A 14,035-nucleotide genomic window follows, 5' to 3' on the forward strand; every position below is an offset into this window, starting at 1 on the left:
TTTTAGTTTTTACATTTTTTTTTATATTTCTTTTACTAAATAATTACTTATAAGTATCTATTATTAGATAAAGAAGTAGGCGAAGGATTTAATTTTACGACTACAGAGGACTCCAAAAAAGAATGAAAGTAAATATGTCAGTGAATGATTGTGTTTCTCTCTGCATTTAACTTTTTATATGGTGAAGAATATATAAAACTTAATATTAGTTATTAGTCATATCTGATTTTAATAATACTGTTTAAATTTTTTTGACATGTAATAATTTGATTTTAGGTGTAAGTTTATTTAGTAAAGTTCTGGTGGATCAAAGATAGAGGAATGATATGGTTTTAACTGGTTTCCATCTTATGAACAAAGTACATTATATGATTTGAATTGATGGTTTATAGTTACAACTATTCAAGTAATTTTAATTTAGTTAATTTAATATTATATATATATATATATATATATATATATATATATATTATATATATTATATATATATATATATTTTATAATATATATATATTGTATATACGTATATATATATATATATATATATATATATATATATATATATATATATATATATATATATATATGTATACATAGATATAGATATAATATCGATATAATATATGTATATATATAGATATATCTATAGATATATATATATATATATGTATATATGTATATATATATATATATATGTATATATATATATATGTATATATATATATATATATATATGTATATATATATATATGTATATATATATATATATATATATATATATATATATACACATGTATAGCATTAACATTGTCGATAAATTCAGAATTCTAACAATAAAGACAAAATTATTTACGTTGGAATCTACATAACTTCAAAAATTGTAAGTTATTTTAAAATTTGATTGTAATCAAGAAAAAAAATATTTATAATTTTTCTTTAATCATTGTAAAAGTAACTCTTTTAAATAAAACGAGCTAATTTCCAATTATTTTAGATTTCAAAATTGCACATATATATTTTCAACGGGGTTAAGGTCTAGACTTTGTGGCGGCCATTTAAGGATGTTAGTTTTACTTTTTTTTGAGGAACTGATGTGTCGCTTTGCATGTGTGTTTAGGGTCGTTGTCATGTTAAAAAAAAAATTTGCCATCAATTCTTAAACGGATTGACATAAATTTTTTGAAAGCCAATCAACAAACAACTTCCCTGTCATTATACATTCAACATTCACCAGTCGTCCCACACTATTTGAATCAAAACATCCCCGAGCCATTGGCGATCCACCTCCATGCTAGACTTTTTTGTAATATTTCTATCTAAGAGTGCATCACAAGGTCTGTTTCAAACTCTTTGTCGTTTTTTAAGCCTAGTATTTGACAATTATTCTTATCAGTCCATAACACTAAGTTCCACAATGCCTCACACTTGTTAAGATGCAGTTTTGCAAATGCTAAAAGTTTTTCTTTGCTTATACGACTAATGAGGGGTTTACTTTTCTGGAGAAGGTTTATTTAAACCACCTAAATTATTAAACCACTTAAATTAAGTCTTCTCTGTACAGTTCGATAAAAAACATTTAATTTAAGATTTTCAACAATTTGCCTTTAGGTTATTGTTGAATTTTTTTTTTTATAAGTGCAATTAGGATATTGGTTATTGTTAAAGTCTTAATGGGGTGACCAAGTCTTTTCTGATTTTCAGCAGAACCAGTTGCTTCATACTTTATACACATCTTCCTAACACCACTTACTGATATATGATATTTTTCATCACATTGCTTGTAGGTTAAGCCCTTTTTTCGATCAAAAGTTACCCTAGATCTGATATCCAATGAATTATTTTAATGATAAACCATTATTATTATTTCAACTTTTTCTAAAAATAAATTCCTAAAAACTTTGTTTAAAATGCTTATTGTTAATAACTTTAACAAAATATTTTTGATGTTAATTCTTTTAAGCAAATAGTTATTGACAAAGCATTATATTTCAATAATGAAAAATGTAGATGTTTCCTATTTTTGTCACATTTATTTTAGACAGAAAAACTGTAACTTAGCAAAGTTCATTTAATAGAGTTACTTTTGCATTGAGTTAAAAAGAGTTATAAAAGTTTTTTTTTTCTCTCTGAAATCAAATTTAAAAAAAACTTTAAAGCTTTTGCAGTTATATACATTCTGACATTATATAATTTTGTATATATATATATATATATATATATATATATATATATATATATATATATATATATATATATGTATATATATATATATATATATATATATATATATATATATACAAAATTATTTTTGTATATAAATATATATATACATATATATATATATATATATATGTATATATATATACATATATATATATATATATATATATATATATATATATATATATATATATATATATGTACACAGTAAACTCCCGGTTATTCGAACCTCCGAGGGGTATAAGAATTTATTTCGAATAACCTGAAACTCGAATGACTGAATATGCTCTTTAAAATGACCTACTTTAAGTTTCTTTCAAATTTTAATAAAAGTAGAAAGTAAAAAAGAAAAAGACCCTTGGAATTTGGTGCTACTTCAGTTTTATCCTTGTAAAATAATAAATATTTTACAATTCATTGAAAATATAGTCCATTTTTTATTTATTTTTTGTTCCTTAAATGTGTTTTTTTATCTTCAAGGGGAGCAAAAATTGTTTCGAATAACCGAAATTTTGAACAACTGCAGGTTCGAATAACTGCATTTCTGCATAACAGCATTTGCATGAGTTTGTTAAAGAAAATTCACAGGAAATAAAAATTGCTTCGAATAAGCAGACAATTTTAATAAGTGCCATTTCGAATAACCAGGAGTTCACTGTATAATAAATAAATAAATATGTGTATATATATATATATATAATATATATATATATATATATATATATATATATATATATATATATATATATATATATATATATATATATATATATATATATTATATATATATATATATATGTATATATATATATATATATATATTATATATATATATATTTATATATATATATATATTATATATATATATATATATATATATATATATATATATATATATATATATTATATATATATATATATTATATATATATATATATATATATTTATATATTTATATATATATGTAATTTATTTATCTATATATTTTATATATAATAATAATAATCCATTTATTTAACCATAAAATATGAAAATTTACAATAATATTTATAAACTCACATAAATATGGTTAGGTGTCACTCATATAGTTAAAAACTAGTCAATGGAGTGATACCTAAACCTATAATTATAAACTATATATATAAATAAAATATATATATATATATATATATATATATATATATATATAGGTATATATATATATATATATATATATATATATATATATATATATATATATATATATATATATATATATACATATTTATTTATTTATTATATTTTTACTTTTTAAATTTAATAATAATTATACTAATTTAATAATATTTTTTTTTACATTTGCTTTCAGACTACTAATGGTACAAGTTTTGTTTTTTGATTTAGATTCTGTATCTCAATGATATCCTGGCCTATCGATACGATATCCTGTTAATGGTATTTTTATATATTGCATAAATATATATGCAAACACTCACACACATAAATTTTAAAGAAAATATTTATATTTATATATATATATATCTATAAATTGTATATGTTAAGCTTTTTTATATTTATCATTGTATATTACTGTTTGTATTAAAAATTGATTTTGGAAATATTGCGAGGGCAGAGTTCAACTTACAATTTAGTTTTATTTGCCAATTCAATATATATTATAGCCACGTTTAATTACGTTTAATAATATTTTGCGATATTTTATACAGCGCATTTAAGCGTTGATTCAACGTTATATTTCAACCTTTACTCGACGTCTTTTAGTCACGTTAAATCGACGTTTTACTAACAACGTTACAAATCCTTGCAAAATAGACTACTTTAACAGCGTTTATGCAACGCTTTTTAGGTAACGTTTTTTCAACCCCAAGTTGCGACGTTTATTCAACGCTTTTTATGTAACGCCTTTTCAACGTTTAGTTGCGACGCTTTTGTAACGTCATTTAGTACCGTTTTTTCAACGTTACGCAATAACGTTTAATCAACGTCTATTAAACAACGTTACATATCTTTGCAAAATCGATTACTTTGTCAACGTTTCCGCAACATCTTTTGCGACCGGTTTTCAACGTTGATTCAACGTTGTCATGTTTGCTGGGATAGATCACAAAATTCTTTTTTAAAAGTTAGAGTGGTACGGAATAACTGGTAATGTATTAGTTTTACTGAAAAGTTACCTTTATAATAGAAAGGAATTTGTTTATGCAGATGAAAGTACATCATCTAGTTTGTTAAATGTAACATGCGGAGTTCCGCAAGGATCCATATTAGGACCTCTTTTATTTTTAATTTACATTAATGACCTATTTAAAGCTTCAAATCTAATTACAATTATGTTTGCTGATGATACCAACTTATTTCTCTCTCATAATAAGATAATAACATTATTTAATAACATGAACATTGAACTGGCTAAAGTTTCTAATTGGTTTAAATTAAACAAATTATCATTAAATATTGAAAAAACTAAATGGATTCTTTTCCATCCAGCTGGTAAAAAACACCAACTTCCAATTAATATGCCAAATCTTTTTATTGATGATATTCTTATTAAACGGGTTATAGTGACAAAATTTTTAGGTGTGTATATTGATGAAAGTCTTACTTGGACGAACCACATTGCAAATTTATGTAATAAAATTTCTAAGAGTATAGGGATTTTATACAAAGCAAGAAGCGTATTAAACAAAATACATTAATTCAATTATATTATTCACTAATTCATTGCCATTTAAGCTATGCTAATATTGCTTGGGGCAGTACAAATAAAGGAAAACTCGAACCTCTTTATCGGCAACAGAAGCATGTTGCACGGCTTATAAATTTTAAAGGCCGTTTTGCTCATGCAAAACCTCTTTTATATGAAATGAAAGTTCTTAATATATACGAACTAAATGTTTTTAATATTTTATGTTTCATGTTTCAATGTAAAACAAACTTATCGCCTATTTCTTTTCATAATTTATATCTACAAAAAGACAGAAATAAATATATATTAAGGAATAATAATTTAATTCGACAACCGTTTTCTCAAACTAATTTTGGAAAATTTTGTATTTCTTTTCGCGGACCATTTTTATATAACGATGTAATTTTAAATGCTCCAAATGATATTTCTCAAGATTGTACTTTAAATTCTTTTAAATTTAACCTTAAAAAACTAATTTTTTCAATTACAAATAATTGATTTACTTTTAAAATATTTTCAAGTTTATTTAATTATTTTATTCAGTAGACTAATGTTTAATGTGAAAAAAAACGTTATTTGTGTATATACTTTTTATATTATTTTAAATTTAAAATAAGCGTTTTACTTTAGCGGTTCTTGGTGACAAGACCTGCCGGTCTTCTTCGAGTTTCCGCGTTCTTTATTATTTTTATTACTAAATCTTTTTATTGTATTTTCTTTCTTCTATTTAGATTTTTATTTTTTTTATTTATAAAAACTGTAAAATGAATTATTAAAAAGTTGTAATAAAGAACAATATATATGTATATGTATATAGATATATGTATATATATATATATATATATATATATATATATATATATATATATATATATATATATATATATATATATATACATATATATATATATATATATATATATATTTATATATATATATGTATATATAATATATATATATATATATATATATATATATATATATATATATATATATATATATATATATATATGTATATGTATATATATATATAATCATATATATAAAACATAAATATATATATATATAATATATATATATATATATATATATATATATATATATATATAAAATATATGTATATATATATATATATATATATATATATATATATATATATATATATATATATATAATACATAATGTATTTATATATTATAGGCACCGGACAATAGGCGCCGGCATCATTACCATAAAATATAATACCATAATATGATATAATATAATATATAATATAATTATGTATTATATGCTGATGATGCCGGTGCCTATTTCCGGCGAAATTTCAAATAAATTAATTTTTTTAGTATTGAGAGAATTCGTATTATCTGTTGTCTATATATATATATATATATATATATATAAATATATATATATATATATATATATATATATATATATATATATATATATATATATATATATATGTATATTTATAGTATATATATATATGTATATGTATATATATGTATACAATATATATATAGTTCAACCTTATAAATCTGATCCTCCGATAGATAATGGAGGTACGCACGACTCTCATGGAAATCGTATTCGATTTTTTGCAATGCGTTAATAAAGAAAAAATATTAACAATATTAGCGATTTCGAGCGTGTTTATTATTATTCTAGTGGGAGGTTATTTATTTGGAGCGATATTGGCAGTTTTCATATTTCTTGGAACGATGGTGGGATTATATATTTGTAATAAAATAATAAAAACATTGTAAAGATTATATTATATATTATAATAAAATATTATTTTCCAATTCTATTAATTCCGTAAGAAATTCTACCTAAGATAGCGCCATCCAAAAAAGATCTACCAATGATAGGTAAAAGAGGCACAAGACGGCTAGCCACTGTAATAGGGGTAAATAGAGGTAATAATTTTCCACGTATACGTCTTCGTTTTCCAACGCCTTTTAGAGGTGGTAAATAAACTCATACTTTTCCTCTTCTTTTTCGGGCTTCTTACAAGGGTGGTAAATATACTCTTCCGCAACATCTTTTTTACCTTTTCCTTGCATAATTGTTTTTAAGGGTAGTAGGTAATTTCCTCTTCCTGTTTTTTTTCGCATTTTTGCAAAGTAGGATAAAAAATAGAAAAAAGTATAAATTTTTTTATATATTTCTATTTAAATAGTTTAAAAAGATTTCTAGATTCGAGTTTTTTTCATGAATATCATATGTTTAATTCGGTTAATTTATTACGTGTAAAGTCAAACGCGTATTTTTGCCAAGAGGGTATTTGTTTTTGTATATATCTAGCAGCTGTAATGGTAGCCATTCTCTTACCATTTCTCCTTCGAATCCAAATTCTCGTTTTTTTTTTCCACGAATTCGTCTTATTCTTTTATAACGTCTTTTATAGTGAGTTTTTTGTCTTTTTTTATATATTTTTAACGCGGTAAAACCGCAGATAAAGTTGGAGCTAGCAAGGGTAGAAATTTACCACGCATGCGTTTTCTTAAATGTCTTCTTAAACGTTTTCTACCTGCGCCTTTTAACGGAGGTAAATAAATTTCTTTTCGTCTTCTTAAATAGTTTCTTTTACTTCCTCTTTTTTACAAAAAGTCTTTTTTATTTTACAAGCGGTATAACAAAATTTTTTACGCATTGCGTTGTTTTTGAAGATAATCTAAAGCGTAACCTCCTACGTTTGATTTTAATAGTCGTTTGGCAAAATTTTTAACTTTTGTAAAAAATTTTCCTTTGCCTCTATGATGCCGTGCGGTACCTCTACGATGTCGACGGTGACAGCTTCCTCTTGTACGCCTGCGAGCCATTAACACAAGAATAAAAAATAACAAGATATGATTTTGAAGATTTTTTTAGAAATAAATACTTGTTTAATTATAAAAATACAATACAAATAGGGTTCGTTTAATAAAAAGTAAAAATGTTTTATGACAAATTAAGATGATTTAAATTTGGTAGGAACATAGGTTATTTGCACATCATCTGCTACCCCGGTTTCCACAATTTGAGCTGGATATTGCAGATACATAGTAAGTACTCCTCTAAATTTTTCCGTAAATTGAACATTGATTTGAAACATATTATTTCCAGCAAGAACAGTTGGAGGTTTATCGGTGACGAAATTAAAATCACTAGTGGTGTCAAGGACTAAAGGTTCTGTAGTGTTAGTAGTATTAAAATATTGACTAGTATGTCTCAAAAAACTGTCATCGCCACTATTGTAAAAATCTGCTATATTGTTGATATTAAAAGTAGAGGGTGTATTTCCTTTACACCAAGAAACATAACTTCTCTAAATTTGGCATTGATCGTCTTGTTTAGTCAAATTGTATTCGACACTATCACCCGCTGAATTAACGAATATTCTTCTAAATTTATATAGAGTAACTTTTTTAATTATATTACAAGCCATTTCAGCTGGTGTAAAACAACTTTTGCTTAAACGATCACTTTCTTTTTGTGAATTAACGCAAAATATAATGCTGTGCGGTACAAGATCTGCTGTTTTTATACTTCCTAAATTTACAGTAACTTCTGTGACATTTTCTACATTGGTTACAATTTGTTCGTAATGAGCGACACGTAGTAAAGTATAAGCTTCGTCTTTTTTACTGTTGATATATAAAGATATTTCAAACGGTAAACTCGGTTTGATTCTATAACTATTGCAATAAATCATAGGGTTTTTAATAGCTAGCCCCACATTGGAGCTGTTACGTCAGCGTTGGCGATAGGTCTTACCCATTCTAAAAATTGATTCATATCATTTTCAATATAAATTTTCAATCTAATTTGTTTATTTTTTCCAAAATACTCTTTCATTTGAAATACTTCACACAATAAATTCAAAGGTACTCTAAATTTACAACCTTTATCCCCAGCCAAGAAAGCATTATATCTGGTTGCAAGCGCTGTTTGATAAGAAGCAGATGCAGGAAAAGGTGCTGCAGTTGAGTTGAGAGGGCGAATAAGACCGTTAGGGTCAGCAGCTTGCACAAGCGCTTTGGTTTCAGCAAAAGTAATAGGGTTTGTGGTATTCTCAGTGTTTTCTATTAATCCCAAATTAGGATTAATCATCAATTCTCTAAAACTTTTCATATAACTTTTTTTAATCAGTAGAGCTCTAAAACAATCATAAGAGCGAATAATTATAGCGTTGTTTGCGCAAATAGTATTTTTTTGTTGATAATTGGGATAAAATTTGACAGTTTTAATTAAAGCTTCAATAAAATTCGAAGCTAGACACACTCTTCCTTATAAAGCATTGTCTGTTGTAGGTGTAAATTTTGTTTGTGTGCTCAAGTTTTTAAAAAGAAATAAATCAAAATCCAAATACCAATCTTGTGGATAGGTCCATTCGTTAAGCATAGTTGTAAAAGTAATTAAATTAGACATGTCAGAAGTAAGATCATAAGAAAATTTCTGATTATTAACAGCAATGACTTCATCTTGAGGTTGAGCTGTTTGATAACCAAGATATTCATTTAAAATAGCTTTATATTCAGCACTAATATTACCACTTGTTGCTTCTTGCAATAAACGATTCGTTGTCGGCTTGCGCTAAAACATCTTCGGTAGTAACATGACCGTTTGCATTAGGCGTATAACAATTGCCGTCTCCATCTCTCATATATTTAGCTTATGAACCCATTTTTAAAAAAAAAAAAATTAATTTTTTTTCTATTTATTCATCTTCTGATTCTAAAGTGTTTTTTTTAAATGGTAATTTTTTGTTTTTAACGTCTTTTAAAGCTCGAGTGTAACGAAGTTCAATTAAAATTTTTTTTTTCAACTTTTTTTTCTTTTTTTCGTTATTATTCTGGATGAGCGGACTTGATAAAATAGCTCTTTGTTGAATAATACAGTTTCTACAAAAACCGTTAATTTTATCGACTGCGTTTACTGCGTTTACACGTGTGAAGGTGTTGGTTTACTTCTTGGTTTTTTTTCGATGATTTCTTCTTCTTCAGAACTTTCGCTTTCGCTCTCTGAATATTTACGCTTTTGAGGTTTGGGTTTGATTTGTGCATTTTTTTTCGCTTTTTTGGGAGGTTTTTCATCTTGTATTTCTTCCTATTTATTTTTAATCTTTTTTAATTTGTCCAATTCTGATTTCATGTTTAACAAATCAGATTTCGTAGAATATTGATTAAGTTGATTTTGTATTTGTTGCATAGGATTTTTAATTTGATTAAATTGTTCTTTAGGATTAATTTTTGAATCTTCCATCATTTTTTGTTCTAAATTGACTAAATTTTTATTATATCTTCCTTCGGCGCAAAAGAGACTCATTTAAAAAAAAATAGAGTTAGTGAAAAAAAAATCAACAACTTTTTCTTTTTTATATTTTTTTATTAACAATAAAAAATAAAATACATTATTTTATAAGTAATCAAACTAGTTAATTGTAAAACGAAACCATTTGAATTTTCAATGTAGGATTAAAATAAACGGTACTAGAGAGATTGCTAAAGGTGAGCGGTTCAGATTTGGAATTGAGAAACGACCATCTTGTTTGTTTCCAATCGTCCACATCGTTCATATCAAAGATGGATAATTGTCCTTGAATGGAAGTGTTTCTGTTTTTTGTAAAATCAATATTGGTGGTGACTTAAGTAGAATTGCTATAGTCTAATAAATTAAAAAAAGCAACAATTCCAGGAACATAGACTTTGTTCATATACATATCACATTGGACAGCTTGATCGCATTTAATAAAAATGTAAGCGTCTGCAGTTGTAGGAAAATTGGAAACGATGTTATTAAAGTTACTAATTTGAACTAGAGCACATCTTAAGAAAGCTAATCTTTTTTTTTTAAAATCAAGAGCCATGGAGTTGGTCATATTTTGATCCACTTGCATAGTAAATGGATTAATTTGTTGAGTTAAACTGCATTGATCTCTTCGTAAAAGTAAAGTATAAGGTATAGGATTGTTTCCAACAGGTTGATACATTTTTAATATGATATTTTTTAATGGTAAGCTGTCTGTCCAAGTTTGTACAATAGTACCATTGCTCTTTTTTTGATAAATGAATTGTCCATTAAGCGAAGTGCAATAAAATATTAATTTTGTTGGATTATTTCCTTGTAATATGGCTTTGACATTATTTAACCATGTTTTATAACTCGGTGTAATAGCTCTTTCTAAACTAGTTGTAGTTACAAGAGGTACTTTGATACTGTTTGAAAGAATAGGTTTGCTTTGTTTGCAATATAACAAAATTTCAATAAATGTTTCTGCGTTGTATTTAGCAACTAAACTTAAATCTGCTGTCATTATACTATAAATATCGCTAGATAATTTGGAAGGTAAAGTTTGAAAAGTAATAATTGATCCAAATTGTTGGTGGTATGGAGAAATTTCATTTGCATTTATTTCAAAATAAGCGTTTTAAGAATTATTTGAAGCAATAATAGCTTTACTTATTTATATCGGTGATGATAATTGTCTTTCAAACGAGGGCAAACACCAAAAGGTGTATTAATTATTTAAGCCGTCTTGAGGAATACAAGATGGAATTTGATATTCTTGACTTGCAATTAAATTATTGAAAGTATAACGATTAGTTCCTTTATAAACAAAATCAGAAAAAGTAATATTGTTTAAATTTAATTTAAGTAAATTGTTGGGTAGTTGATAATTTATACTTTCGCTAAAAACGTACAATATTTTTAATTCTCGTTCAGGTCATATGATTTGTTCAACATTAAAAAAGGTATTGGTTAGATGATATCAGTATGTTATTTACAGTAAATCGATAATATTTTCTTTCATTTGTTTTTGGAAAAAAAGTTTGATAAAAACTTATCAAGATTTCTGTAGGTTCTACGCCTATAGATGATGCGCCAACGTAGGCCCATTTTGTACTTATACCTCCAAATGCTCCCATAAAGGCAGCTTTAAAAATATTTACAAAACCTTCTAAGGTCATTTTTTCTTCTGTATAGTTTCCGTTAGCGTCTTTAACATTGACATGATCGTTCAAAACTTTTCATAAAGCGTTAATTTTGATAGGAATATTGATGAGTTCAGTTTCTATATTATAAATATTACCTTCAGATTTTATTGTGTTTGAGTTGGTCACTACTTTTTTTTTTTAAAAAAAGGCATTTTGCCATCGTACAGTGTGCTTCATTTTAGCTGTTTATAAATAATTTGCTTTTCAGGTGTTAGATTTGCTATATCACCCGGAGCTACTTCTGGATGTTTTACGTAAAGAAAATTTTTTTTGCTACCTCGAGTCATCAACGAAAAGTTGTATAAATTATCATATCTTGATTTAAATGATAGGTAGTCGTATTGTAACAATGATGTATAATCTTGTACAGTGTATTGTGTTGCCAATGTTCTGTTTGAAAAAAACCCAAAATAAGATAGTCCTCTTTCGTTCGTTTTGCTTCCAACTGTTGATCTTATAGGGTAAAGATAAGAAGGGTTATTGATGTTTTCGTTTGTTTTTGGTTTAAAATACCATAAAAAGTTATAATTAGGAACGTTAATGTAAGAATAAGCTTATATATATATATTGTTTGACGTTTTTGTTTGCATCTATATTTAATTTTGAAATTATAGTATTTTCGTTGTTAGTTACATAACGTAGGTAGGTGTTAGAATCGAATAAACATTTTAAGTTTAAATATTTTTGATTAGAAATAGTATTATTTTTATTTTGATAACTTGAAAAAAAGTCAGTAAAATAAAGTCTTCTATTTAAAGAACTATTAAAATGCTCTAAACGTCTGATTAAAAAATTGTCTTTATAAGGACTTGGTGCATAATTACCAAACATTTTTCCTGAAGCTAATACGCTTGCTATTGCTTCTTGATGAAACGAACTCATTTTTTTTATGTCTAATATATCAAAATTTGAAAATGTTTCTCCAGGTAAAACTGCAAAATTTGTATCTTGTAACAAAAAACAACCTTTTTTGTTACAAGATAAAATGGAATTTTTCTATTTGGATTAGTTAACATGTCGTTTGGAATATCTTTCATCATTTGTTTTATAGCAGGTTTGGATTCCATTCTTAAACCATAATTGTTTTCTAAAAACGATATATTTTCGACTACTCTAGTTAAACTAGTAGAAACATCCATGCTTGCTAAATGTAGAATGTATTATTTTTAAATGAAGGTTTGTTGATATCGTAAGCAGTCAAGGGTAAACTAAAATCGTTCAAAACATCATATTGTACGCTAGCTTCGTTTTTATTTTTAATTTCGCTAAAATTATACGTACTAAAATTACATTTATTTACATCTAAAACATCGTCAAACGTTAAATTGTTCATTTTTTCATTTTTTCTTTGTGTTTTGCTGCTTTTTCTTCAAAGGTTTTAAAAAAGTATTAACATATTCACTAAAGTTTTTATAGTAAATGTGTTTATCTTCTTCGTTAATAGGTAATAAATCTTCTCGTTTTACCTTGAAAGTCGTATTTAACTCGCCTACTACTCCGACTTTATAAATATAAATGGGTAAATAACCTTCTACTGAAGGGTTGAAGCGATTAGAGACTTTGATAATAATTACTTTTTTGGTAGTGTCCCAATAGGGATGCTTACGAGTAGCCAATTTGCTAAAGATGTCTTTGGCATCGATTTTATATTTTTTTAAATAACACTCGGCTCCAATAGATAAAGGTTTATATATTTTTAGTTTTTCGTTTTTGTATTCTTTTTCTACACGATGTAACATGTTGGAAGAAAAATAAAGACCTTGTCTTTTACCATCGCAGTATCAATCAATTGAAAGAAAAGATTTACCTTTCGCGTCGTCAGCGTCCAAATCTTCAGGTGCGATTCCACTTGTTACTCTTTTTTTTTCGTTTAGTTTTTGTTCTATATCTTCGATATAAAAACTCCAATTGATTTTTTAAAGTTCGTCTTGCTTTCTTTATTTTTGACAAAGTAATTTTAATCGAGCTATTGCCGATTCAGCCAAATATGCTTTTCCATAATTTTTAGAACTAAAATGTTCAATATTTTGTTCATAACACCATTCTTCCATTTTGTTGTTAAAAATTCACCACCTTGATTGGTTTGTAAGTAGATAAAAGTTTTACATCTCTTTTAATATCATCAAAAATATGTTTAAAACTGCTA

General features: G+C 25.5%; 1 long non-coding RNA gene across 1 annotated transcript; it reads left to right on the forward strand.

Annotated features, from left to right (window-relative positions):
* Positions 1-55: 55 nt before the first annotated feature.
* Positions 56-3,992, forward strand: LOC136090297 (uncharacterized). The gene is made up of 3 exons (XR_010643319.1): positions 56-128; positions 277-406; positions 3,604-3,992. It is a non-coding gene; the product is annotated as an uncharacterized LOC136090297 (long non-coding RNA).
* Positions 3,993-14,035: the final 10,043 nt, after the last annotated feature.

Source organism: Hydra vulgaris, chromosome 13 (genome assembly GCF_038396675.1).
Source record: "Hydra vulgaris chromosome 13, alternate assembly HydraT2T_AEP".
In the NCBI taxonomy this organism is placed as follows: Eukaryota; Metazoa; Cnidaria; class Hydrozoa; order Anthoathecata; family Hydridae; genus Hydra; species Hydra vulgaris.